This window comes from Muntiacus reevesi, chromosome 10 (genome assembly GCF_963930625.1).
Source record: "Muntiacus reevesi chromosome 10, mMunRee1.1, whole genome shotgun sequence".
In the NCBI taxonomy this organism is placed as follows: domain Eukaryota; kingdom Metazoa; phylum Chordata; class Mammalia; order Artiodactyla; family Cervidae; genus Muntiacus; species Muntiacus reevesi.
In genome coordinates this window covers 37684100-37709409 of record NC_089258.1, presented here as the reverse complement: position 1 = coordinate 37709409, position 25310 = coordinate 37684100, and positions in this window count along the sequence as shown.

Genomic DNA, 25310 nt, shown 5'->3' with positions numbered 1-25310 from the left:
AAGCTATAAATGATTTCCTGGAAGGTAGATTGGTCTCAGAAAATTGTCAGGGAGTTGTTGAAAGCTACTGATCCCTGGAATTGATTTAAACAATGGATTCTTGGCATTTATATACTTAATCTGCTTATCGGTTTCTTGTTGTTGTACTTTTATGTTTTCTTGCTTTCAACTATGCAGCATATACACAGAGCCCATCAATTCCTATGATTGTAACCTGAATATCTTACACTCCAGCAATTAACATTTGCACATGTGACAATACTGATATCAGTGCCCAGATGCACTTCACTCCAAGCCTATTCCTCTAGCCCCTCCATCACCCAAGTGGTGATGTTTCGAGAACTAATTCTACTAATTCTCCCTCCTCTTCAAGGTGTCTTCTCACTGTCCTTGCTTCACTGGCTGTAGTTATTCTTACCTGGTAACTGCCTAGGCGCAGAGAGTGATCAGGCTGCACTTCTGTTGCCTGTGGTCTGTTAGGGGGGAAAGAGACCTGTCCCCACCTCAAAACTAATCAGGTGGGTTTTAAAGCAGAGTTGCTTTAAATCAGGAGTCCTACGAGTTTTGCTTGAACATCATTCCCTCTACATTCTTTCCTGAGAAGTCAAATCCAGTTCCTTCACAGAGTGGAAAGAACATAGGTCATCTGTATGGTCCTTTTCTCCCAGAGGCTTTTAGGGGAAAAATAAAACCCAAAACAACAAATCCCTCCTTATTCACTTTGTCCTCAGCACTGCTTGGCTTCTCCAGAAGCAGGTGTTGAGACAGAGTTTTGGGGAGCACGATCTTTCTTAGGAATTAACATCTGTGGAATAAAGAGAGTGGAAGCAGAATTGGGAGAAGTGATCTGCAATGTAGGCCCAACAAAGTCTATCCCACGGCAGGGAGCCCCAGAGCAAGCATCGCCCATCAGAGATCCCACACTGGGCTGAAACGGGTCAGGTCTACACCCATCTAAACCAGTCAGCGACATGTGACCATTCCTAGGAAGGGCTTGTCCTCCGTGAGGTGGCGCTGTGAAGTTGAGGCTGACTCTGAAGAAGATGATGACAGTTGGGGGATGTCTTCATGCAACACTTCCTGCAGCCTGCCAGCTGCTCCTTTCTTGCTGGTGGATCTTTGTTTATCACAGCACCTAAACAGAATGGCCTCATGCAGCTTTTTCAATGGAGATAAATTCATGGGTATTTGGGTGATGTCAAACTCTTCTCCCAGAAGCATCTGAGCCCTGTTCCCACCAGAAAAACAAACCATTGCCCTCAAGTTGAGTTTACATATGTACCAGTTTGAGAGCGTATCTGTGAAGAATATAGAGTATACAGCATTCTTGATGTGTATGTCAATTGAAAGGTCTCTGGAGAAAACCACAATTCTAAAGGATGCATGCACAATGTTCAGAGCAGCACTATTTACAATAGCCAGGACATGCAGTCAGCTTCAATGCCTTCTGACAGAGAAATGGATAAAGAAGACACAGTACTTATATACAATGGAATATTACTCAGCCATAAATATGAATGATGTGAGAGTTGGACTGTGAAGAAAGCTGAGTGTTGAAAAACTGATGCTTTTGAACTATGGTGTTGGAGAAGACTCTTGAGAGTCCCTTGGACTGCAAAGAGATCCAACCAGTTCATCCTGAAGGAGATCAGTCCTGCCTGTTCATTGGAAGGACTGATGCTGAAGCTGAAACTCCAGTACTTTGGCCACCTCATGCAAAGAGTTGACTCATTGGAAAAGACCCTGATGCTGGGAGGGATTGGGGGCAGGAAGAGAAGGGGACAACAGAGGATGAGACGGTTTGATGGCATCACTGACTCGATGGACATGGGTTTGAGTAGACTCCAGGAGTTGGTGATGGACAGGGAGGCCTGGCGTGCTGCGATTCATGGGGTCGCAAAGAGTTGGATACAACTGAGCAACTGAACTGAACTGAAATATGAATGAAATAGTGCCATTTGCAGAGACATGGATGAACCTAGAAATTGTCATACTAAGTGAAGTAGATCAGAAGAGAAAAACAAATATGGTATAATATCACTTAGATGTGGAATCCAGAAAATTGCCATAGATAATATTATTTGCAAAGCAGGAATAGAGACATAGATGTAGAGAACAGACATATAGACAACGAAGGGGGAAGTGGGGGATAGAATTAACTGGGAGGTGGGGATTGGCATATATACACTATTGATACTGTGCATAAAATAGATTAGAATTGACTGTACAGCCCAAGGAACTCGAGGCATTGCTCTGTGGCGACTTAAATGGGGAGGGAAAGTGAAAAAGGGGGGATGCATGTATACGCAGAGCTGACTCAGTTTGCTCTGCAGGAGAAACTAACACCGCACTGTGAAGCAGCTATGCTGGTTTTCAGTCACTAAGTGTGTGTGTGAGACCCCATAGGCTCCTCTGTCCTTCACTAACTCCTGGAGTTTGCTCAAATTCTTGTCCATTGAGTTGATGATGCTATCTAACCATCTCATCCTCTGTCACCCCCTTATTCTTCTGCCTGCAATCTTTCCCAGCATCAGGATCTTTTCCAATGAATCAGCTCTTTTCATCAGGTGGCCAAAGTATTGGAGCTTTAGCATCAGTGCTTCCAATGAATATTCAGGGTTGATTTCCTTTAGGATTGACTGGTTTGATCTCCTTGATGTCCAAGAGACCCCCAAAAATCTTCTCTGGTGCCACAATTTGAAAGCATTAGTTGTTTGGTGCTCAGCCCCCTTTGGGCTTCCCAGGTGGTGCTAGTGGTAAAGAACCCACCTGCCAGTGCAGGAGACTTAAGGGAGGTGGGTTTGACCCCTGAGTCGGGAAGATCCCCTGGAGAAGGAAATGGCAATCCACTCCAGTAATCTTGCCTAGATAATTCCATGGACAGAGGAGCAGGCTACAGCCCATGGGGTCTAAAGGGTCGGACATGACTGAAGTGACTTAGCACAAACTTCTTTATAGTCCAGCTCTCACATTCATACATGAATACTGGAGAAACCATAGTTTTGAATATAAAGCAACTATATTCTAGTACAAATCAATTTTAAAAATTGAATTGAGAAGTTCAGCCCTTCCCCCTGGTAACCCTAGAATTGTGATGGTTCATGCCCCACCCAGGCACAAAGTTAAAGCAGAAAGGGGTTGTCCACTCGCCAGAGGTGAGTTAGATGCACAGTGATTAGAACTGGGATGTTAGATTATACAAACAGAGAGAAGGCATAGGAGCTCAAGTGGTCAGAGTCAGATCATTAAATCAAGGACATAGACATCTACACTCGCAATTAAGAGGGTCAGAGACTCATTCCAAACAAAGATTCATTGTCTGACACAACATAAGGCCAGAAAGATGCACTTTGACAGGAAGGAAATAGTTTGGATCCTGTGACATAAACTTTGACTTTCTGGTAACACTTTTTAAAGTAACATTGATATAAAGCTTTTTTGTTTCTAAAGATTTTTTTAAGGAATGTGTTATGTATAAGTTTACTATGTTGAATCCACTCTGCACATTATCACATTATTGCTCAAACCTATGATTTAGAAGTTATCACATCTATTGTATTTATAAGTACAGGAATTTATTCTTATTCATGTTAAAATTTTGCCTTAAGTCAGCAGGCAATAAATGGTCAGACCTCTCTTCTCAGCCACATTCTACTGTACCCAGAGAGTAGAACAAATACCAATAATGATGAGTCACTGAGAGTAGATTTGGGTTAAATACAAGAAACATTATAATGATAACAATTGCCCATCATGTCCGCCCTGATGGACATGGCCCCACCACTGGAAGGGTTCCAGCAAAGGCTAGGTGGCCATCTGCCGTGTTCATTGCATAAGCAGATTCTGACTGGCTAGGAGGTTGAACTAAATGATTTTTACAATGCCCTTTCCAGTCCTGAGGCTCTGATTTAAAATCCCTGGTAACCTCTGTGATTTCCATTTCAATCCCGTTTCTAAGTCTTTATACAACTGTCTTGCTTCTCCAATATTTCGACTTCCCCTTAATTTAGAGCGAACATTTCCAGTTAAGAATGGAATTGGGATAATTTATACTTTAATAAAATTCTTATTGGAAAAAAGGTAGATGCTTAACTATAGGCTATGCCAGCATAATCAAGATAAACTAGAACATTCCAGAGCCTGCCTCAGCACAGTGTTCTATTCAGAAGAAACTCTAATTTCATAGAAACAAATATTTAAAAATTTAAAAGCCTGTCTTTATGTTTTAAAAAGATGCCAATAATAATACTAATAGAAAAGGAAACTCCTAAAAGTCATTTTTCTTAATGTATTTTTCTTACACTTAAAATGAGTAACGGCTATTCCTTAAATATTTTCTGTCTTCAAAAGCCCCAAACTCTTTAACATTTAACCCAGGCTGAACTTCACTCCTCTTTTATGGATCCATCATTTAATCCCCAAAATACTTCTCTGCCCTTCCTGTTTAAACAAGTGAATCTTTCTTTTTCTTCTAGTTCTTCATTTCACCCGTTAACCCTGAGTATCACTGTCATCACAGGCAGGAAATAAGGAGCCTCTAAATGTGTGTGTGTGTGTGTGTGTGTGTGTGTGTGTGCGCGCGCGCGCGCACGCATGTCCCAACTCTCTGCAACCCCATGGACTGCAGCCAACCAGGCTCCTCTCGCCATGGGATTTCCCAGGCAAGAATACTGGAGTGGGTTGCCATTTCATTCTCCAGGGGATCTCCTCAATCTAAGGATTGAACCTGCGTCTCTTGTGTCTCCTGCATTGCAGGCAGGTTCTTTACCACTGGCCCCACCCGGGAAGCCCCAGTCTCTGAATACTCACATTTTATTCTAAAACTTCAGTGAAATAGTGAAGAAGCTCCCCCAGAGAAAGGAACATGTCTGCTTGTGCCACTCTAGGTCCACCTTCCCATCCGCAGCCTGAACCCTCTTCTTCCTGACCTTTCTTCTCATTCCCCTACAGGGTTCAATGAGATCTTCTAGGGGATACACATTGTCTGCATCCATTAAGGCCATGTCTAACTAAGTGATGTGTAGGCAACTGAAATCTGCCCAGGGAGCAACCGTGTTGGCTCCTGGGTTCAGTCCTCTCTCAGCCCTGATTCCTCTTGTCCTGAGAGAAAGGAAGACGGAGCATCTAAAGGTTCTCGTCCCCAGTTACTGTGGCTCACCCGATGTTGCTTTGCATTTCCAGTTTATCCTTGACATTTTCCCCATCCATGCTTGGGTCTGTAGTATGCCAAGAAACATTCTCCACTGGGGCCAATTTTCTGTATTGGGAGTGATTCAGATGACGAAGCTTCTGGCAATCTTTGAAATATCAGTTGACAACACTAAAACCATGTATCCACACCTACCTGGGTCACATTTTGAGGATTCCAAATCAGGAGGTCACAGCACCTACGAATTCTTCTACATTGTCTGGAATTTGTCTGAGTTCTGCTACTTGATTTGCTTCCAGAGAGACCTCATAATCACCTTTTTTATTTGTGTTTCCTTTTCCTCTTCCCTAATTAGCTTTACTAACAGGAAGAATTCAGACATCTCATATATGGGGTGAAGACTGAAATAGTTTTGTAACTCTTGGCTGTAAATTGGTACAGTTACTGAGCTGATCTAGGAGGTTCTGATCCTCCAAGCCACCTCCTCCACCTGCTGCCCAATTACCAACTGCAGAAGTCCCTCCAGTTCAGAAGTTTATGCAGCTCATAACTTTCTTTCCTGACAATGTGCAGCTATCCGCCAGACACAAACATCCCAGTCCCTCTTCCCTCTGTTTAGGAGGCTCAGTCAGTCCACTGCCAAAATAGATTGTATAGAGTGCATAAATGAATCTTAATCTTAGACCCTATAGACTCACTTAATTGCCAGCATCTCTCCTCCTTCCTCCACGTCTTGGTTCACTGCAAATTTTATCTAAAACTCAGTGTTTCATTTGTTTGGTTTTTCTTCTCACAGGGATGTTATAGTTATCCCTACACATTGTTAATTTTTGTGGAGTAAAAGAAGTCTCTTATTTTTTTTTTTTTTTGTACAAGCACCATAACTTTAAAACACCACATAATTAAAGATGGCAGGTCATGATTAAAGGGGGTCGGGTCTTCCTGTTAACAGCAAAAGTCATGTTGTGTGGTGGCCCTATCAAAGGCACAGTTATAACTCACTAAGCCAACTTTGAAATTATGAAATTCTTGATGAATTGTTTTTAATTTGAGCAAGTCATGTAATGTTAAATTTTGTGCATAAAGTGAAGCTTATTGATATTTTATGTGATGGCATTTCTAATTTGCAGAATTCCAATACATATAAAATGCTGCTATACTGTAGCTTGTAATATTGGTTCCAAAGTGTGCTTGATGGGATACCCCGCAGCTGGAACTTAATTTTCAAGGACTTTGTCTTCAAATATTTGACCGAGGGAAAAAAAAAAGTCTTGAGTTAGTCAATTATGTAGGCTATTGACCACCCCTCCCTTTTGAAAACAAGTCCATAATTCTTTAAGATATTGAACATTCACTGGAGCCTCGTTGAAACAAGAAGTATATCTAACCTAAAATTCACTGTGGTAGCCATGCAAATGTATGGCCCGAATCCCCAGCAGTGGGGAACCTAATTGACAGATGGCCTCGGTCATTGTTCTACTGGAGTCATCACCATGGAGGTCACATTTCCCATGGGATCCTCCCGGTCAGTGACTGCATACAATGACAGTACAAAGGCCAGCACATTCCTCTGAGATGCAGGACTCCTTCAATGGGTGGCTTGGGCCCTCCTGAAACAACTGCAACCTGAGACTATTCATACCCAACCTTCCTTCCTGCCTCTCCTCCTTCCCTGGTTTCATACCTGCATCCCAATCTGAAGGCTCTCCCTGACCACTCTCCTTCATCCTTCATAGACATTTCTTCCCCAATAAATCTCTTACCCTGATTTACCCATATCTTACTCTGTCTTTGCATCTTCTGCTCCCCAGTGACTGTCTTTTAGGCTTCCTCAGCTTAGTGAACATTTACTTTGAAATTATATTGACCATATACCATAATTCTGACCTCACAGAAGAGTCTGCAGTATCTGGCAATGAGGACGCATCCTCAGGACCATTGCTATTCACATTGGTCCGTATCTACTCCATGTGCCATGGGTCCATTAATTTGAAAGCCACAAAGAAAATGCATTTTTGGCTCGGTTGCAGGGTGAAGATTTAATCTGAGTTGAATCTGAATATTTCACTTTTTATCCCAAATCCCAGATGTGTCTTCCAAAATAATAAACCAAATAAGGTTCGACCACTCCCTAAATATCAAATCTTTAACTTTCCCAACAACTGTTAATCATCCCCTCCTCTCTCCAGACTCACTAAAATTCTTCCAAACTCACCCAGCCCATGATGGCTCATCTTGTTCTCAGTCTCTGCACAGGCCCTTCTAGATCCCCTTTTTCCTAAAAGTAGCTCTGTCATTGCAGCATCTCTGAAACTAGAGTGTAGGTTCTCTGTTTCACCCTTCACTCATTGCCTCTTTCTCTTAGGAAACAGAAAATAGCAAAGGGTGTCAACATTCTATTAACAGTTGTCTTTTTCCCTATAACCCCATTCACACAGTTATTAATAAATGGTTATTCCATATCCAAGGGCCTTAACTTCTGCATCTTAGCTCCAAGCATACTTTAGGCTTATGAGAATTTCTCAGGCTGACCTTTGGCTCCAAGTGAGGGACTCGTGAAACTAGCCCAAATATTAGCAATTCAGCATCTTTCATGATAAAAATTTCCTGTCCCTCCAAGAAAATTTAGGATGCGGCAGAATGCCCGGACTTGTGGCTAATTCAGCAGTGATCTCTCATTCGTACTACTGAGGTCTGGCAGCCCAGGCAGGGGTTGACTGAGGTTGAAAGGCAAAGAATTACATCCCTTCAGGCTGGCCACTGTCCTCCTCCTGCTCACCCCTCCCTGCTTCACACCCCATAATCAGTCCTGGCCACCACTACCCGCTTGCTGCTGCTTGGCCTGAATTGGTATTCTTCCTGCCTTACCAGTCTGCACTTAGATTTATGATTTATTTAGAACTGGATTACATCAAGGCTCAAGGCCAAGGCGCCATAATCCGTCACCGTCTCCACCGTGGCCAAACACAAACATTTGTTTTAGCTGCATCAGCATCCCTAAACTCTGTTCGAAGGATACCCATTGTTAATCGCTATAGCAACTGCATCTTCTTGTGTTTTTTCCTTCACCAACCCCAACCTCTTTGCTGCCCTCCTTCCTCATTCCAAATAAAAGCACTGACTACATCAAGTGATAGATATTCATAATTTAATAGAATGGTGGCAAGTCTAACTTATGCCATTGAAATACATCACAGCCAGAGTTGCTTTGCTATTTGTTTTTGTGCTGAATAGCAGTAAGTGTTTTAAGTTATGAGTCTCACACACGCACAAGGAGAAGAAAGGAGGTATATGTAATTGTCTCCAATATTGATGATGGCTTCTGGCCCACTTAGTAAAGTCTCAAGAAGCAAAATTAGGGTGCTGCTTTCGTAACTGGTATACATATTTCTATACTTTATTACTATTCATTAATAACGGGGGAAAAAACCATATCTGATATTTCTGTGGCTTATCACAGTTAACAAAGGGCAAACATTATCTCATCCAAACTGTGTGGTGTTTTATTAAGTGAGGATATCTATGCTCTGTTTTATGGGTGAGGAAATGTAAGTTCAGAAAAGTAATGTGTCTAAACTTCTACAAGCAGAGAACTGAAGGCAGATCTTTAGAATCTAATGTGAAAGGGTTTTATTATACAAGTATTGCCTCTATAACAAAGGAGATATCTATGTGGACCCATAAACTAACATGTTAATTTAAAACTGACTTATTGAAGGGTATCAGGAATATATCCTAATGAGATATACCTCTTTGAAAGTACAAAAGTAAAAGTATAATGAGTTAAGTGACCAGTAGTTTTGAGGGTTTGGGGCATGCCCAGGTATTAGAGAAATAAACCAAACAGTAAATAATATAGAAAATGAAATGGATGGAGGGGACCTTGCTTTTAGTCAAACTCAACCATTAACACACTTGAAGTCATTTTTCCTCTTTGAGATATTTCTTGTGTAAATCATGTGGGTTGAAATAGATTATTTCTAAATTGAAAAACTTGTAGTATTCTTGAATTCCATCCCAAGTGCACATTGCAGCTTAAACTTGTTCTTTGACATCCTGAGGATTGAAAACAGAAGAAAAGAAGAAAGCTTCTATCGTCCAGAATCTTATAGCATAATGAACATTCAGAATGCTTAATGCCACAAACACACACCACCAAACAAAGGGATCAGTTCAGTTCAGTTCAGTCACTCTGTCGTGTCCGACTCTTTGCGATGCCAAGGACTGCGGCATGTGAGACCTTCCTGTCCATCACCAGCTCCCAGAGTTTACTCAAACTCATGTCCATAGAGTCAGTGACGCCATCCAACCTTCTCATCCTCAGTCATCCCCTTCTCCTCCTGTCTTCAATCTTTTCAGCATAAGGGTCTTTTCAAATGAGTCAGCTCTTTGCATCAGGTAGCCAAAGTATTGGAGTTTCAGCTTCAACATCAGTCCTTCCAATGAACACCCAGGACTGATCTCCTTTAGGGTGGACTGGTTGGATCTCCTTGCAGTCCAAGGGACTCTCAAGAGTCTTCTCCAACACCACTCAAAAGCATCAATTCTTCAATGCTTGGCTTTCTTTATAGTCCAACTCTCACATCCATACATGACTACTGGAAAAACCACGGCTTTGACTAGGTGGACCTTTGTTGGCAAAGTAATGTCTCTGCTTTTTAATATGCTATCTAAGTTGGTCATAGTTTTTCTTCCAAGGAGTAAACATCTTTTAATTTCATGGCTGCAGTCACCATCTGCAGTGATTTTGGAGCCCAGTTTCCCCATCTATTTGCCATAAAGTGATGGGACCAGATGCCATGATCTTAGTTTTCTGAATGTTGAGCTTTAAGCCAACTTTTTCACTCTCCTCTTTCATTTTCTTCAAGAGGATCTTTAGTTCTTCTTCACTTTCTGCCATAAGGGTGGTGTCATCTGCATATCTGAAGTTATTGATGCTTCTCCCAGCAATCTTGATTCCAGCTTGCACTTCCTCCAGCCCAGCGTTTCTCATGATGTACTCTGCATATAAGTTAAATAAGCAGGGTGACAATATACAGCCTTGACGTACTCCTTTTCCTATTTGGAATCAGTCTGTTGTCCATGTCCAGTTCTAACTGTTGCTTCCTGATCTGCATACAGGTTTCTCAGGAGGCAGGTCAGGTGGTCTGGTATTCCCATTTCTTTCAGAATTTTCAACAGTTTATTGTGATCCACACATTCAAAGGCTTTGGCATAGTCAATAAAGCAGAAATAGATATTTTTCTGGAACTCTCTTTCTTTTTCAATGATCCAGCAGATGTTGGCAATTTGATCTCTGGTTCCTCTGCCTTTTCTAAAACCAGCTTGAACATCTGGAAGCTCACAGTTCACGTGCTGTTGAATCCTGGCTTGGAGAATTTTGAGTACTATTTTACTAGCGTGTGAGATGAGTATAATTGTGCAGTAGTTTGAGCATTCTTTGGCATTGCCTTTGGGATTGGAATGAAAACTGACCTTTTCCAGTCCCGTGGCCACTGCTGAGTTTTCCAAATTTGCTGGCATATTGAGCGCAGCACTTTCACAGCAACATCTTTTACAAATTGAAATAGCTCAACTGGAATTCCATCACCTCCACTAGCTTTGTTCGCAGTGACGCTTCCTAATGCCCACTTGACTTCGCATTCCAGGATATCTGGCTCTAGATGAGTGATCACACCATCGTCATTATCTGGGTCATGAAGATCTCTTTTCTACAGTTCTTCTGTGTGTTCTTGCCACCTCTTCTTAATATCGTCTGCTTCTGTTAGGTCCATACCATTTCTGTCCTTTATTGAGCCCATCTTTGCATGAAATGTTCCCTTGGTTATCTCTAAGTTTCTTGAAGAGATCTCTAGTCTTTCCCATTCTGTTGTTTTCCTCTATTTCTTTGCATTGATCACTGAGGAAGACTTTCTTTCTCTCCTTGCTGTTCTTTGGAACTCTGCATTCAAATAGGTATATCTTTCCTTTTCTCCTTTGCTTTTCACTTCTTTTCCCAGCTATTTGTAAGGCTCCTCAGAGAGCCATTTTGCCTTTTTGTGTTTCTTTTTGGGAGGGGGGGATGATCTTGATCCCTGTCTCCTGTACAATGTCATGAACTTCCATCCATAGTTTATCAGGCACTCTATCAGATCTAGTCCCTTAAATCTATTTGTCACTTCCACTGTATAATCATAAGGGATTTGATTTAGGTCATGCCTGAATGGTCTAGTGGGTTTCCCCACTTTCTTCAATTTAAGTCTGAATTTGGCAATAAGGAATTCATGATATAAGCCACAGTCAGCTCCTGGTCTTGTTTTTGCTGACTGTATAGAGCTTCTCCATCTTTGACTGCAAAGAATATTATCAATCTGATTTCATTGTTGACCGTCTGGTGATGTCCATATGTAGAGTCTTCTCTTATGTTTTTGGAAGAGGGTGTTTGTTATGACCAGTGCGTTCTCTTGGCAAAACTTTTTTAGCCTTTGCCCTTCTTCATTATGTACTCCAAGGTCATATTTGCCTGTTATTCCAGGTGTTTCTTGACTTCCTACTTTTGCATTCCAGTCCCCTATAATGACAAGGCCATCTTTTTGGGTTGTTAGTTCTAGAAGGTCTTGCCGATCTTCATAAAACCATTCAGCTTCAGATTCTTAAGCGTTACTGGTCGGGGCAGAGACTTGGATTACTGTGATGTTGAATGGTTTGCCTTGGAAATGAACAGAGATCATTCTGTCATTTTTGAGATTGCATCCAAGTACTGCATTTTGGACTCTTTTAATGACTATGATGGCTACTCCCTTTCTTCTATGGGACTGTATTTAAGATGTTATATTTTAAGGTTTAAAGAAAGTGATGCAGTTTGTCAAAGGAGAGAAAGTTCCAAGAGGGCTTGAGTGATGAAACAAACGTTCATGGTGTAAGGGGAATCTGAGCTGGACAGTGAAGGTGAGAGGAAGTTGCAGGGATGGGAAAATTGCAGTCCACACCCAGCAGGGAAGGTGATATAAATGAAATCTCAGTAAACAAAATGGTACATTTCCATTTAGCTATGAGTGTTGACTTTTCTGTGCTATAATTTTCTGCTTTGTTGTGAATATTTAAAGTTGGACTACAAGGGGCCTGGAATGACTATCCTCTGTTTATTGAAAATTCAGTTTTCAAAAGCTTATCCAGAGAGAGAAGGTGAAGGAGTAGGAAGCAGAAAGAATAGAAAATAACAAAATATAAAATAGCATAATATAAATTGTTAGTGTGGGAAAGGAGACATAATCCTATCTAATACACTCAACTATATTTAGAGTGAAAGAGATGGAGAAAAATGAAGTGAGTCTTCCAATGGCAAAGAATGACCACAAACATAATGCTTGGCCCACACTTTCTGTCCCATTCTGGTGCCTTTGGGCTCTATGAGCACAGTGACAAGAAAGCAGAAAGGATGATAGAAAAGGGTTACTAAGGGAGAAGAGAGGAAGGGACTGAAAAGTATGGCGATAGGATTCTTACAGAAGTGTGTGCTTGCTCAGATGTGGGAAGACTGATTCAAAACTGCCCAGAAGGATGGGAAACTGGAATGCTGCGCCTGTTCTCCCCTCATTGTCTCGAGCACGTCCTTCAGTCTTTGAATGGCCGATAAGACAAGAGGTCACCCATTAGATCTTCAGTCTGTCTTCTGTCCTCCTTGGATTCTCAGCTTGAATTACTATAGATAGTAGAGGAACTTGAATCAGAGTAAAGTTCATGTTCTCTGAATGGTGATCTAGACTAGTAGTTCTCATTCTGATCACTGAATCACCTCAGGAGATGTAGAATTGTTAAAAAAAAAAAATGCCAAGGTCTGTGCCTACCCTCAAATGTTCTGATTTAACTAATCTGGGGTAGGAATCAAGATTAGTAGGCTTTTGTTTACTCAGGCTACAAATTGAACTTCAGAATGACCTTAATCACAAATAATTGATTACTCCACAGAGTTCCATCTAGAAAGGATGAAAGAGAAGGAGGATGGAAGGAAGGTACTGAGTCAAGGAGGAAGAGGAAATCGCCCTGTAAGTCAGACCCTGTTTCCCTAGGGTGGCATTGTACTTAGTGGAACAGAGCTGACTTTTCCTAGGGCCCATACCCTGAGCCTGAATTGAACCTAATTTTCTAAGAATGGCCACTGTTATATTTTAAATGGATTAGAGACAAGGACCTACTGTGTAGCACATGGAACTCTGCTCTGTGTTATGTGACAGCCTGGATGGGAGGGGAATTTGGGGATAATGGATACATGTGTATGTATGACTGAGTCCCTTCACTGTACATCTGAAGCTATCACAACATTGTTAACTGGCTATCCTCCAATATAAAATAAAAAATTTAAATATACATATAATATATATTAATTAAAGAATGATTAATATATTTTTAATATAAAAGTTTTCCCATTTAAGATCACAGCATCTCTCTCCATTCAAGTTATTTATTAATTAAATTTTATAACTTTCTTCTTAAAAAAAGAATGAACCTGGGAAAAGAAAGAGACATTTATCTCTGAGACAGAGGGTGAAACAGGGTCCTATGGGTCTATGGGGTTTCCCTGCCTGTATTTTAAGCTGAGAATGTTAGCACCTTGATAAGAGCTATCAATGACTCTGACCTGTTATAAATTGTGGATTCCTGAATCTCAATCTCTCTTCTGAGGAATGCTGACCTCAGTCAGCCTCATTGTATCTGAGGGAAAGTTTTACAGAACTTCTTTTGCAATGAACTGAATGGGGTTGCCAAAAGACTAAGAGAAATTATGGCTGTGCTTGAGGACAATCTGAAGGCAAAACATCCCAGCCCCTGCCCCAGCACGTATGGGAACTCTCACTGAAAAATTCTTGTGGTTTTATGTGTTGATCTCCATACAGTTCAAGGGACTCTCAAGAGTCTTCTCCATCACCACATTTGATGATAATAATAAACCATGTATAAGTGTTTACTACTTGCTTACACCTTGTTGAGTATTGTGTATCTACATCAACTTGAAAATAATGGGTGGGTTTGCCACTAATGTGCATATTATAAGCTGAACTAGAGAGGTGCACACATATATGTGTCCTCAGAGTTGCATTATTACATGCATATATAAATACGCACTGTATATGTTAAATTAGAGAGTTGAATGAAATGTTTTGGAAGCACTGATTAGAGGGCAATCCATCCTTAGAGGGCAATGGTTGTGGGATTCAAGACATTTCAAAGAGCCTGTGAGAATTCAGAATGTTGATGTATTTAGCCAAGTTGGAAATCTTACAGAGAATATCTTCATTGGAAGAAAGCTTGGGGAGACAGACTTAAGAGTTTTTGGATTCTCTCCCTATCCTGGAGGACTTGTTTAGTGTGACTTGAGGACACAGCTGGAGCAGAAGAAGCTGAACTAGTCACATCAGCTCCTGAAACTTTCATGGCTCCCTGTCACCCTTTGGACAAAGTTCAAATTTCTTCCTGGCCTACAAGGACTCTAAGGCTCTAGTCCGTGTTTATCTGTCTCTATCTTACACCTCATTTCCTAGCCTTTCCTCACTTTGCTGGTCAAAGGTCCATACAGTCAAAGTGATGCTTTTTCCAGTAGTCATTGTACCGATGTGAGAGTCAGACCATAAAGAAGGCTGAATGCTAAATAATGATGCTTTTGAATTGTGGTGCTGGAGAAGACTCTTGAGAGTCCCTTGAACTGCAAGGAGATCAAACCAGTCAATCCTAATGGTAATCAACCCTGACTATTCATTGGAAAGACTGTTGGTGAAGCTGAAGCTCCAGTATTTTGGCCACCTGACGCAAAGAGTTCACTCACTGGAAAAGACCCTGATGCTGGGAAGGTTGAGGCAGGAGGAGAAGGGAGCAGCGGAGGATGAGATGACTAGATAGCAACACTGACTCAATGCACGTGAATTTGAGCAAACTCTGGGAGACAGTGGACTGCGTGCTGCAGTCCATGGGGTCACAAAGAGTTGGACACGACTTGGTGACTGAACAAAAACAACTAGCCCAGTTTTCATTTCTCAAGCAGTCTTTCTGTTCTCTCATCTTTATGAGCTCTAACAGGTTTTTCTGTCTACCAGGAATAGCCCTTTGACCTCAATCTTTACTTTGTTAATGTCAACTCATCCTTGAGATTTCAGTTGAAATATCACCTTTTTAAAAGGACATGCATAAATCTCTGGACCAGCCTCACTTTCCTCTCACTTCCCTTTTTGTAACATTTATCATAAAATTATTTCTTTCAGGATTTCTGTCCCTGCTAGACCTTAAAATAGACTGTCTTGTTTTTCAATATGTCCTTCTCACTTGTTATTTTCCCTAGCAGCTAGTAGGTTTTCAAAAACTAGAATAGCAACAATTTGTGATTGGGAAGGACCAGGAATGGTAGGGTCGGGACATGATCTTAAGGGAATTCATAGTGGATATTTTTAAGCCAGAAAAAGCACTGTCAAGCTATGGAGAGCTCTCTCTGTATAGGTGATGCCCACATTGGCGGGAGCTGAGATTTCCAGCGTGGAGCGACTCCCTGACTGTGTATGTGAAGAAGCCATATTAGTCAGTCTGTTGCTGGACCAGAACCCTGTGTTGTTGTTGCTGTTGTTACTGCAGAAAATGATTCTTCTCCAGCCTCCCCCCCTCTTATATTCCCAACTGACAGAAAGTGCAACCAATCAGGTGAAGGAGGGATGAAGGAAGAGGAAAAATCCTTTCTTCAATTGCTTCCAAAATCTCCCCAGTGCTTTGATTTGCTTTCAGAGAACACTTTAGCTCAACAAACAATTGCAAACTACCCAGTTGCAAGGTAAAATGAAAAGCCCACAGGCATTAATTATATATAGAGATATTAAAAAAAGAAGCTACTGCTTAATTATTGTTTGCAAATCTCGGTATTTAAATTGACTTATTTGCAAATGTCTGTTTAGAAATTGACTTTGTAATTATAAAGTCAGTGCAGGAACGTCTCAGGCCCTGGAGGTGTCTCTAACGAGGAATGATAATGTAACAGCCAGAGTGAGACGTCCTGAGCTGCATTTTAATAACTAGAGGTGGTTGGCAGGAGGGCTCAGATACTTAAAGGAAAATCCCTAAACTGGTGAATGAAGGGGCTAGGGTCTCCCTAGTTGGCAAGGGATCATTGGAGGGGACTCTAGGGGGCAGTCAGGGAGTCGAGTACTCCAACAATCTGACAAGGGTCGGGGGTTGGAGCTCAGGGAATGGGGAAGAATGTGCTGTTGTTCCTCCTTAGGAACCAGCCACAGAGCTTTCAAGAGGTCACCTGCCCTAATCACGGCACTGGGATAATGGATTCAATTGTGTCCCCTCCCCATACTCAAATTCACACACTGAGGTCCTAACCTCTAGTACTGGACAGATTGTGACCTTATCTAGAAATAGAGCTGAGACAGGCCTGGGACCTGGAACTCTGCCGCAGTGCAGCAGGGCTTCCACCTGGACACACCTCTTCTCAAACAACCAGATACAAAGAACCTATGTGAGACTAAAAATAACCGCGTGCATGCACAGTCAGACAAATTCTGGATTAAAGATACAAAGAGACCAGAAAAACCCAAATGTCTCTTTTGAAGATCCTGGAGCAGAATCAGGAGCAAAAGCAGGATACTGAATGTGCTGCCTGTACGCACCACCCCCTAAGGGGTGGGCAGTCCGCCTAAGCCACCCCTCCAGCCCGAGCGCTGCACACATCCCAGATAAGAAACAAGCTCGCCCTCCTCAGAGAGTAAATGAGCCTGTTGGTTTTTCTTGCTCACGTCTACTGCAGCATGGACCCCAACAAGGCTTCCCTTGTTGGCTCAGCTGGTAAAGAATTCGCCTGCATTGCGGGAGACCTGGCTTTGATCCCTGGGTTGGGAAGATCCCCTGGAGGGTGAAGGAGTCTTTTGGGCCTAGAAAAGAGAACTACAGTCTCAAAGGCCCCTTGCTGAATCATCTGACTTCGGAGAAAACAAAGCATAACTTTAGTTCCATCCTGATGCTCCAGGCCAGTTGCATCTATCTGGGACTTATCACCCCCTGTCTGGAAACCTACCACCCCCTCCACCCCCTCAGAAGACTCATCACCCCCTGCCCAACTACAAGTGTCATCTCAACAAAAGAATACTTAAAATATCCCGCCTGATTGACTTTTCCCTTATGGCTTCCACAAACCTCCTCATAAGTATGAAGCCTCCCTGATCCCTTTCGGCGCTCAGCCTGGTCGTTTGGCCGACTGTCTCCCCTCCTTGCCTGAATAAAGGTAACCTACTTCTGTTGAGGTCTTCTTTCCTTTTCTGCCTCGCCGGAACTATGCCTTACAGAGGGAAAGGCTACCCACTCCAGTATTCTGGCCTAAAGAATTCCATGAACTGTATAATCCAAGGTGATGCAAAAAGTCGGACACGACTGAGTGACTTTCACTTCACTGCAGCCTGGACCCCAACAAAGCCTTGCCTGAATTTCTTGTCTGACCTGACCTCTAGTCAATTTCTATTGATTGGGGAAGGTCAAGGACCTGGGTGGGTATCAGACTCTCTGTAGATGATAAGATGTGGTCATTCTGCAGTAGGGTGAACTCTTAATCTGATGACTGGCATCTTTATAAAAAGGGGAAATTTAGACACAGACATACAGCAAGGAGATCAAACCAGTCAATTCTAAAGGAAATCAACCCTGACTATTCTATTGGAATGACTGCTGCTGAAGCTAAAGTTCCAATACTTTGGCCATCTGATGTGAAGAGCCAACTCATTGGAAAAGACCCTGATGCTGGGAAAGATTGGGGGCAGGAGGAGAAGGGGACGACAGAGGATGAGATGGTTAGATGGCATCACCGACTCAATGGATATGAATTTGAGCAAACTCCAGGAGAAGGTGAAGAACAGGGAAGCCTGATGTGCTGCAGTCCATGAGGGTGCAAAGAGTCGGACACGACTGAGCGACTGGACAACAACATACCCAGGGAGAATGCCATACGAAGAGGGAGGCAGAGCTTGGGGTGATGCTTCCACAAGACAAAGAAGGACCACGATTTCCAGGAAACCACCAGAAGCAAAAGGAGAGGCCTGGGGACAGATCTCAGAAAGAGTCAGCACTGCTCACACCTTAATCTCAGACTTTAGCTCCCAGATCTATAAGAAGATGTATTTCTGGGGTCTAAGCCACCTGGTTTGTGGTACCTGGTTATGGCAGGTCCTGGAAACCACTACACCTGCTGTGTGTGATTCTCAATGACACAAACTAACTCTTCTAAGGAACCTACCTAGAGTTAATCAGATAAACCTACCTAGAGTTAATCAGAGTTTCCCTGAAAATCCTAGAATATTAGCCTTGAAAGTCCTCTGACCTTAAAATCATCAGGATGATAGGTGGTTCTTAAACAGGGCTATGCTTGAAGCCTGAGGATCTTCAAAAATACCAATGCCTTAACCTATCCTATTCTCAGAGATTCTGGTTTAATTAATCCAGGGTTCCTCCTGGACCTAAGGCTTTTGAAGACACCCTCAGACAGTCTAATTTGCAGCCACTGTTGTGCCACCTGAAAAAATTGCACAACCTAAAAATTAAGAACTATGTTTTATTAGACAGATATATGGAGGACTTATGGCTGAGAGACATCCTCTCAGATATCTTTGAAGGGCTGACCTGAAAAAGTAAGAGAAAAGCCAGGGTGTGCATGCGTGCATTAAGCTGCTTCTGTCACGTCCGACTCTGTGCCGCCCCATGAACTGCAGCCCTCCAGACTCCTCAGTCCACGGCATTCTCTAGGCTAGAATACTGGAGGGGGTTGCCATTTCCTTCTCCAGAGGATCTTCCGACCCGGGGATCAAACCCGAGTCTCTTATGTCTAGTCTGCGTTGACAGGGGGGTTCTTTACCACTAGCAGCACCTGGGAAGCCAGGACATATAGGAGCTTTTGCAACAAAACCTCCAGGTCGTCTAAAGATTACCATTAATTAAGGAAAACATGGGACTCCCCTGCCAGCGCAGTGGTTAAGACTCTGCACTTCCACTGCAGGGGGTGTGGGTTCAATGGTTGCAGACGCAGCCTTAAAAAGAAAGAAAGAAAAGCAGACATCTCAAGTTAATGAATTTAGTACTTTTCTATGTATGGGAAGATGCAAGAGTCTGGGCTCACTGAAATCGTTTCTTTGATACAGTCCTTATCTGTCCCGGGCCAGCATCCTGTTTTTCTCCTTCCAGAATTCCCTCCCGGTGCACAGTTTGTGTGTATGTTAGACTTCTCTCAGTAAGGTCCCTTTGAATCTCCTTTCCCCTCCAGGAAAGTTGCTAAAAGTAGCAGTCACAGAGCAGTCTTGCAGGTTCTGTTTTGGACTGTTACGGGGTTGTCATATGCCCAAACCCTGTCTTGTTCGCTACCTCGTTTTAGAGCTCCTACTTTATCAAACTTTTTAGGACTCAATTTCTCTGCACTGGATGCAGCCTTCTTCTCACTAATTCTTTCTGTGGCTTAAATTTGGTTCACAATCCAGCCCCCAGCTCCTATTTCTCCATTGTCTTTCTGTCAGTTCAGTTCAGTTCAGCCGCTCAGTCGTGTCTGACTCTTTGTGACCCCATGGACTGCAGCACGCCAGGCTTCCCTGTCCATCACTAACTCCTGGAGCTTGCTGAAACTCATGTCTGTTGAATTGGTGATGCCATCCAACCATCTCATCCTCTGTTGTCCCCTTTATTTCTGCCTTCTATGATACTTTCTACCCCTTCACACCAGATAGCCCTGAGTTTTGGTTATTTTCCAAAGAATAAGAACATGAATGGGGGACATTGATAGGATGAGGATCCCAAGCTCTTTAGGAAGAAGACTTCTCACCAAAGGAGAAAAAGCAAAGTAAAGATGGCAGAGCTCAGAAAAGCAAGGAAGAGTTAGTCCCAAATTGTTGAAGGTCTAGTGCTCAGAATAGCACTCTGGGTGCATGTCATTAATTATGGGAAAGATGGGCTCCAACCTCTGTTGACGGATATCTCTTTGTCTAAGGAGATATCCTTAGAACTCATTTTCTCCCATTGTATTAAATCAACATGGAGAAAGATGGCCTGGTCCTCAAGGATTACAAAACTAAAAAGTGGTGATTATTGTAGGAAATGTTATCACTTTAGATATTTTGCAGTTTGACTTGATTCACTATAAAATTTTAAGCAAAGCTTCTAATTCAAATGGTCATCCTCAACAATTTGCACATACTCTAGGGGCTTCCCTGGTGGTCCAGTGGCTAAGGCTCCATGAGCCCAGCGTAAGACGCCTGGGTTGGATCTCTGAGCAGGCAACCAGATCCCACATGCTGGAACTAAGTGCTTGCTTGCCGCAGCTAAAGATTCCACGTGACACAAGAAAGATCAAAGATCCTATGGCGGCCAGTTAATTAATTAATTATAATATGCAAACATTTTATTTCTGCCTCATATGCAGGCTGTGATATTGAGAATACATATCTATAGATCTGTACTTTTCCCCATCCTGTTTCCTCATTTGGAAAAGTAGAGGGCTGAACCCACCTAGAAAATCTTCTTAAGCCCCATTGTTTTATTTATTTGGCTGCAAACACATCCAGTCAAAGCAAGCAGCTACTGCCGAAGGGCAGAAATTAACACTCCACAATTAATACTCCATTTCATTAACAATTAGATATGTTAAGTGCCATTCAATTTGTTTGCACCATCAAGTCCTGGGAAAGTGTCCACACTTCTTATAACTTTCCAATAACTCTCCATCACCAACTGAGTTAATTTTCCAGGCAAGCAGGCTCAGATTTTAATTCCCGGACTCTAATATCCTCCAGCCCTTGGGCCATTGATGGACTTACACGAGCTGATGTTATTGGCTGTCATCCGAATCCAAGGTAGGACTCTTTGGGATAAAGGCCCTGTGGATCCTTCTTGCAGTGAGAAAACAAAACTTAGCAGAAGCCAACTATAGAGCTGTTCTTCTCCATGCCTGCCCCCCACCACACCCACAGTGACTTTCAGGTGACAGACACTATACATTTATGAGAGGGCAGGTTTTCAGATGCAATACAACTATGACCTCCTCCTTGAAGGCTTCACCTATCCCTATAGCTGAAGTGAAGGAATCCTAGGATGCCAAGTTTGGAAGAGATAATAATAACACTAATAGTAGTAACAGTAGGAACAACATCCATTTATACATTTACCATGTGTCAAATGCTACAAAATGCTATGTGTGTTTTTTGCTGTTAATCTTGGTAACAGCCCAATGACATGAATATTACAATTAAACTCTTCTTACTTTCAAGAAAGTTAATTGATACCTGAATTGGTAATTTGTTGGTTAGTTATTGTTGTATAACAAAGACCCTTATATTTAATGGCTTAAAATAATAATTATTATCTCACACAGTTTCGGAGGGTCAGGGATCTGGGAGTGGCTTAGGTAGGTGGTTTAGGCTCCAAATCTCTTATGAGTTTGTCATGAAGGTTGCTCAGGACTGAAGTCATCTGAAGGCTCAACTGGAACTGAAGGATGGATTTTGAAATCCAGTCACGTGGTTGTTAGAAAGAGACTGACTTTACTCCATAGGTCTCTTTCCAGTACATGGTCGCCAGTGGCTTTCCTCCAATTCAGTAAACCAAACAAGGAAAAGAAAACAGCAGTGTCTTTTACAACCTTGACTCAGAAGTGATAGACCATCACATGTGCAGTATTCTCTATCGGTGATGCTTACCAATCCTGAAACAGCAAGAGAGGAAAATACACAGGGCATTTACCAGGAGGTGGAGGCCTTTGGCTGCCATATTGGAGGTTGCTTGTCACACAACTAAGGTGACAGAACTAGTAGAGTAACTATTAGGAAGTAGATTTACAAACTCAAGTTACGTCTGGCTCCATAACCTGTGCTTTTAACCACATGTCGTCCGCCTCCTTAAAAAGTTTTCCCGTGCAGTCCACATTCTGGGGACTCTCAGTAGCAATCGAGGTTTGACCAGAGAAGCAGAACCACTAGAAGTGATCCAGAATCAAGGAGTTATCATGGGGCTCCATGGTGGCTCAGTGGTAAAGAATCCGCCGGCCTAGGCAGGAGACACAGCTTAGATCCCCGATTCAGGAGCATCCCGCGTGCCGCAGAGAGGCTCAGCCCATGCACCACAGCTGCCGAGTCTGTGCTCTGGAGTCTGGAAGCTGCAATTACTGAACCCACGAGGCACAGCTACTGGAGCCTGAGGGCCCCAGAGCCTGCTCTGCAACAAGAGGGACCCCTGCAATGGAGGACCACAGCTCGATAAAAGCCTGCACAGCTGCAAAGACCAAGCACAACCGGATGATGAATAAATTTTTCTAAAAGAGTTATTATAAGACTCTGACCTTACATAGGTCTGGATGCTGGTCATGCAAACTATGTGAGGCTGTTTCTTTGAAATATGATGTTGTGGCCTGAAGCCTGCAAGGCAGGCAGTCAAGGAAGGAAAAAGCGGACATGAAGCAGGGAAGAGCAAGGACACACCAGAACCTGCAGAGGCGAAGGGCCCCACGAGGACGGTGTAGAGCCTACCTTCACCCTCAGTGCCTCCAGCTCTCCGACCGTGATGGGCTGTGTGTGTGACCGGCAGGAGAAGCTGGTTCCCTTCCTCCTGAGAAGCTGGAGAAACCGAAGGAGGAGATCTGATGGGAGCAGAAGGAGCTACAGGGCTGCTGCTGCCTCTGTGTAAGCTAGAAGATGCAAAGCAACAATGTGGATGGTCTGCCACAGCCCCCAGTGTCCTGCACAGACCTGCCAGGTCTAAACAGAATACAGTGACGACTTCACTTCCTCCTTTCAAGTGTTGTATTAAATGTCTCTTGTGGCCCACAGTAACCCTGAATTTTCAGAGAAGGGATTCCTTGGGAAGTCAGTACCAGCTGACCTAAATTGACACAATACAAATGTACCATCTCTTTGGTTTTGTTGCCCGTCTCCAGAGAAGCAGCTGCAAACCCATATCCACACTGTATCCATGAGCACACCCCATAATCTAACAAGTCCTCAAACACATTAGGCCTCTCCGTGTCTCCATGCTTTTGTATATGCTAGTTCCTCTGTCTGCAATACTTTATTTCCAGCCAGGACCAGCTGTGTGGGGACAAGACTGGTGCACAGATCTGTGCCCAGCATAGCCCAGAGCTTGGCTTAATGCTCGGAGCGTTTAAGACAAACAACAGTTGAGCTGAATACTTTGCAGCGACTTTGTCACTTCACTTCCCAGCTTCTGCATCAATGTTCCCCACCAATGGCCAACTCATTACTTCCCTGAGGAGCCAACTTTGGACAGCATCGAATAGCTGTAATTGCTAGAAATGTCTTCCTCCTAAAGAAATCAGATTTTATCTACATTTGTCTTCCTCGAGAGTCTACACACTGGTCATAATTTTACCCAGCTAGCATAGAAAGTATAAATCTTCCCTCTCTTCTAATGATATCCTTCAGGTATGTGAAGGCAGAAATCATGTGCTACTTATTATTCTGCTTATATTTGCATATTTAACTGTCTCTGTGGCCTGGATCCATAGCTAATATATCTCTGTGCTCTTCGCAGGGCTTCTGAGTCATTAGGTTGGCAGCAGGCCTAGGCTCCCTAGTCAGGGGTAATGGGAAGGACTGGGCTCTCTCTTGTGTTTCTAATACTCCTGCCGGATAACTTGTGCATGTTTACCTGGAGATGGAGGAGGCCCAAGACACGACAAAGTTACCTAGTGAGCTCTTTCCTGGCCTCTGCTTGTGTCGTATCCCATTGGCCCATAGGGTGATCAGTCACCCTGATTTTTCTGAGTGAGGAATTTCCTTAGGACAGAAGAACTTTCCAGATTGTGAGACCTTCAATGCTAAAAGCAGTCCAGGGCAGAACAGGATGGTGGATCTCCTGCCCAGTCATATGACCAGACCCAAAGACAGTGGGTGGGTAGCACTTCAAAGCTTTGGGACAAAGGGGATGGGGTTAGGCACAAAGGGTTGGAGCCATTAGTCTGATCAGTCTTCTGCTGGGTGAACTGTTTTTGCATGACTCCTGAATCAGCTTTTAGGCCAACTCAGTGTACATTCTCTCTGCTCTATGTCTTCAACTAAAAAAAAAAAAAAAAAAAAAAAACAGCCAAGGGAAATGGAAAGCATATTGCTAAAAAAATACAGTGAGTTTTTGTTTATTTTTAAAATCCTCATACAGCTATGTTTCAAGTTGATAGCAAAGGTTTCTTGGTCAGCCGCTCCCTAGAGCATTTCCAAAGCCAGCTTATGCACTTTCCAATTAAGCTCAGGTGAACTTAGCCCTGACCTGTAGCTGTGAGTGTCAGTACAGTGCCAAAACAAATGGATGAAAAGCGTAGAATGCAGCAAGCTGAAGTTTTGTTTTTGTTTTTATGCTTTGTCTCCACTACTCCAAGCAATATTTGATTGGGCATTTCTCTCAAATCAGGTCAAACTGATGCATGATGACCTGGTAGCCAGAGCCTTCATCCACTGTAGCCATCCACTTCTCCCACTCATTTCTCTACTATTGACTCTTCACTCCCAACAGGAAGTGCTGCTTCAGCCAATCATTCACTCTTCATCCACTTATTGAGCACCCAATATCGACCATGCACTGTACTAAACTCACGGGCTATGGGGATGCATACATCTAAATCAGTGATTTCAAGCAGAGATAAACTTTTAAGCAGATAATGAGTGCAAGAGTTCATATACAACAAATACAAAATGTGCCCCATAGAGATACATACAAATAAATGTAGAGGACAGAATGGCTCTCTTCACCTAGAAAAGTCAGGAAAGATTTCAGAGATGAAGTACACTTAGATTAGGCCTTGAAGGATGACCAGGAGCTCACTTGTCACAAAGCAGAAGAGTTAAGATCATGAGTTTTACTGTCAGGCTGGGTTTGGAACAATACTCTGCCACTGGCTATCTGAGTGACCTTGGGTAAGTTAATTACTTTCCCATTTTCCATTCCAATGTTTCACAAGTGAAATGGTCTTTTAAAGATTACATGAGATTAAATCGTGTGTGTGGGTGTATCTGCATGTACTCATGATACTTAACCCCATGCTTCTCAGAGAGGAACTGTGTAGCTATTACAGTTACAGTTACTTCTGATAGAGAAGCCACAAGAGTGGCTTAAGCAGTCAGTCATATGTAGAAAACACTAAATTCAGGAGCATAGGAAAGCATGGCATATT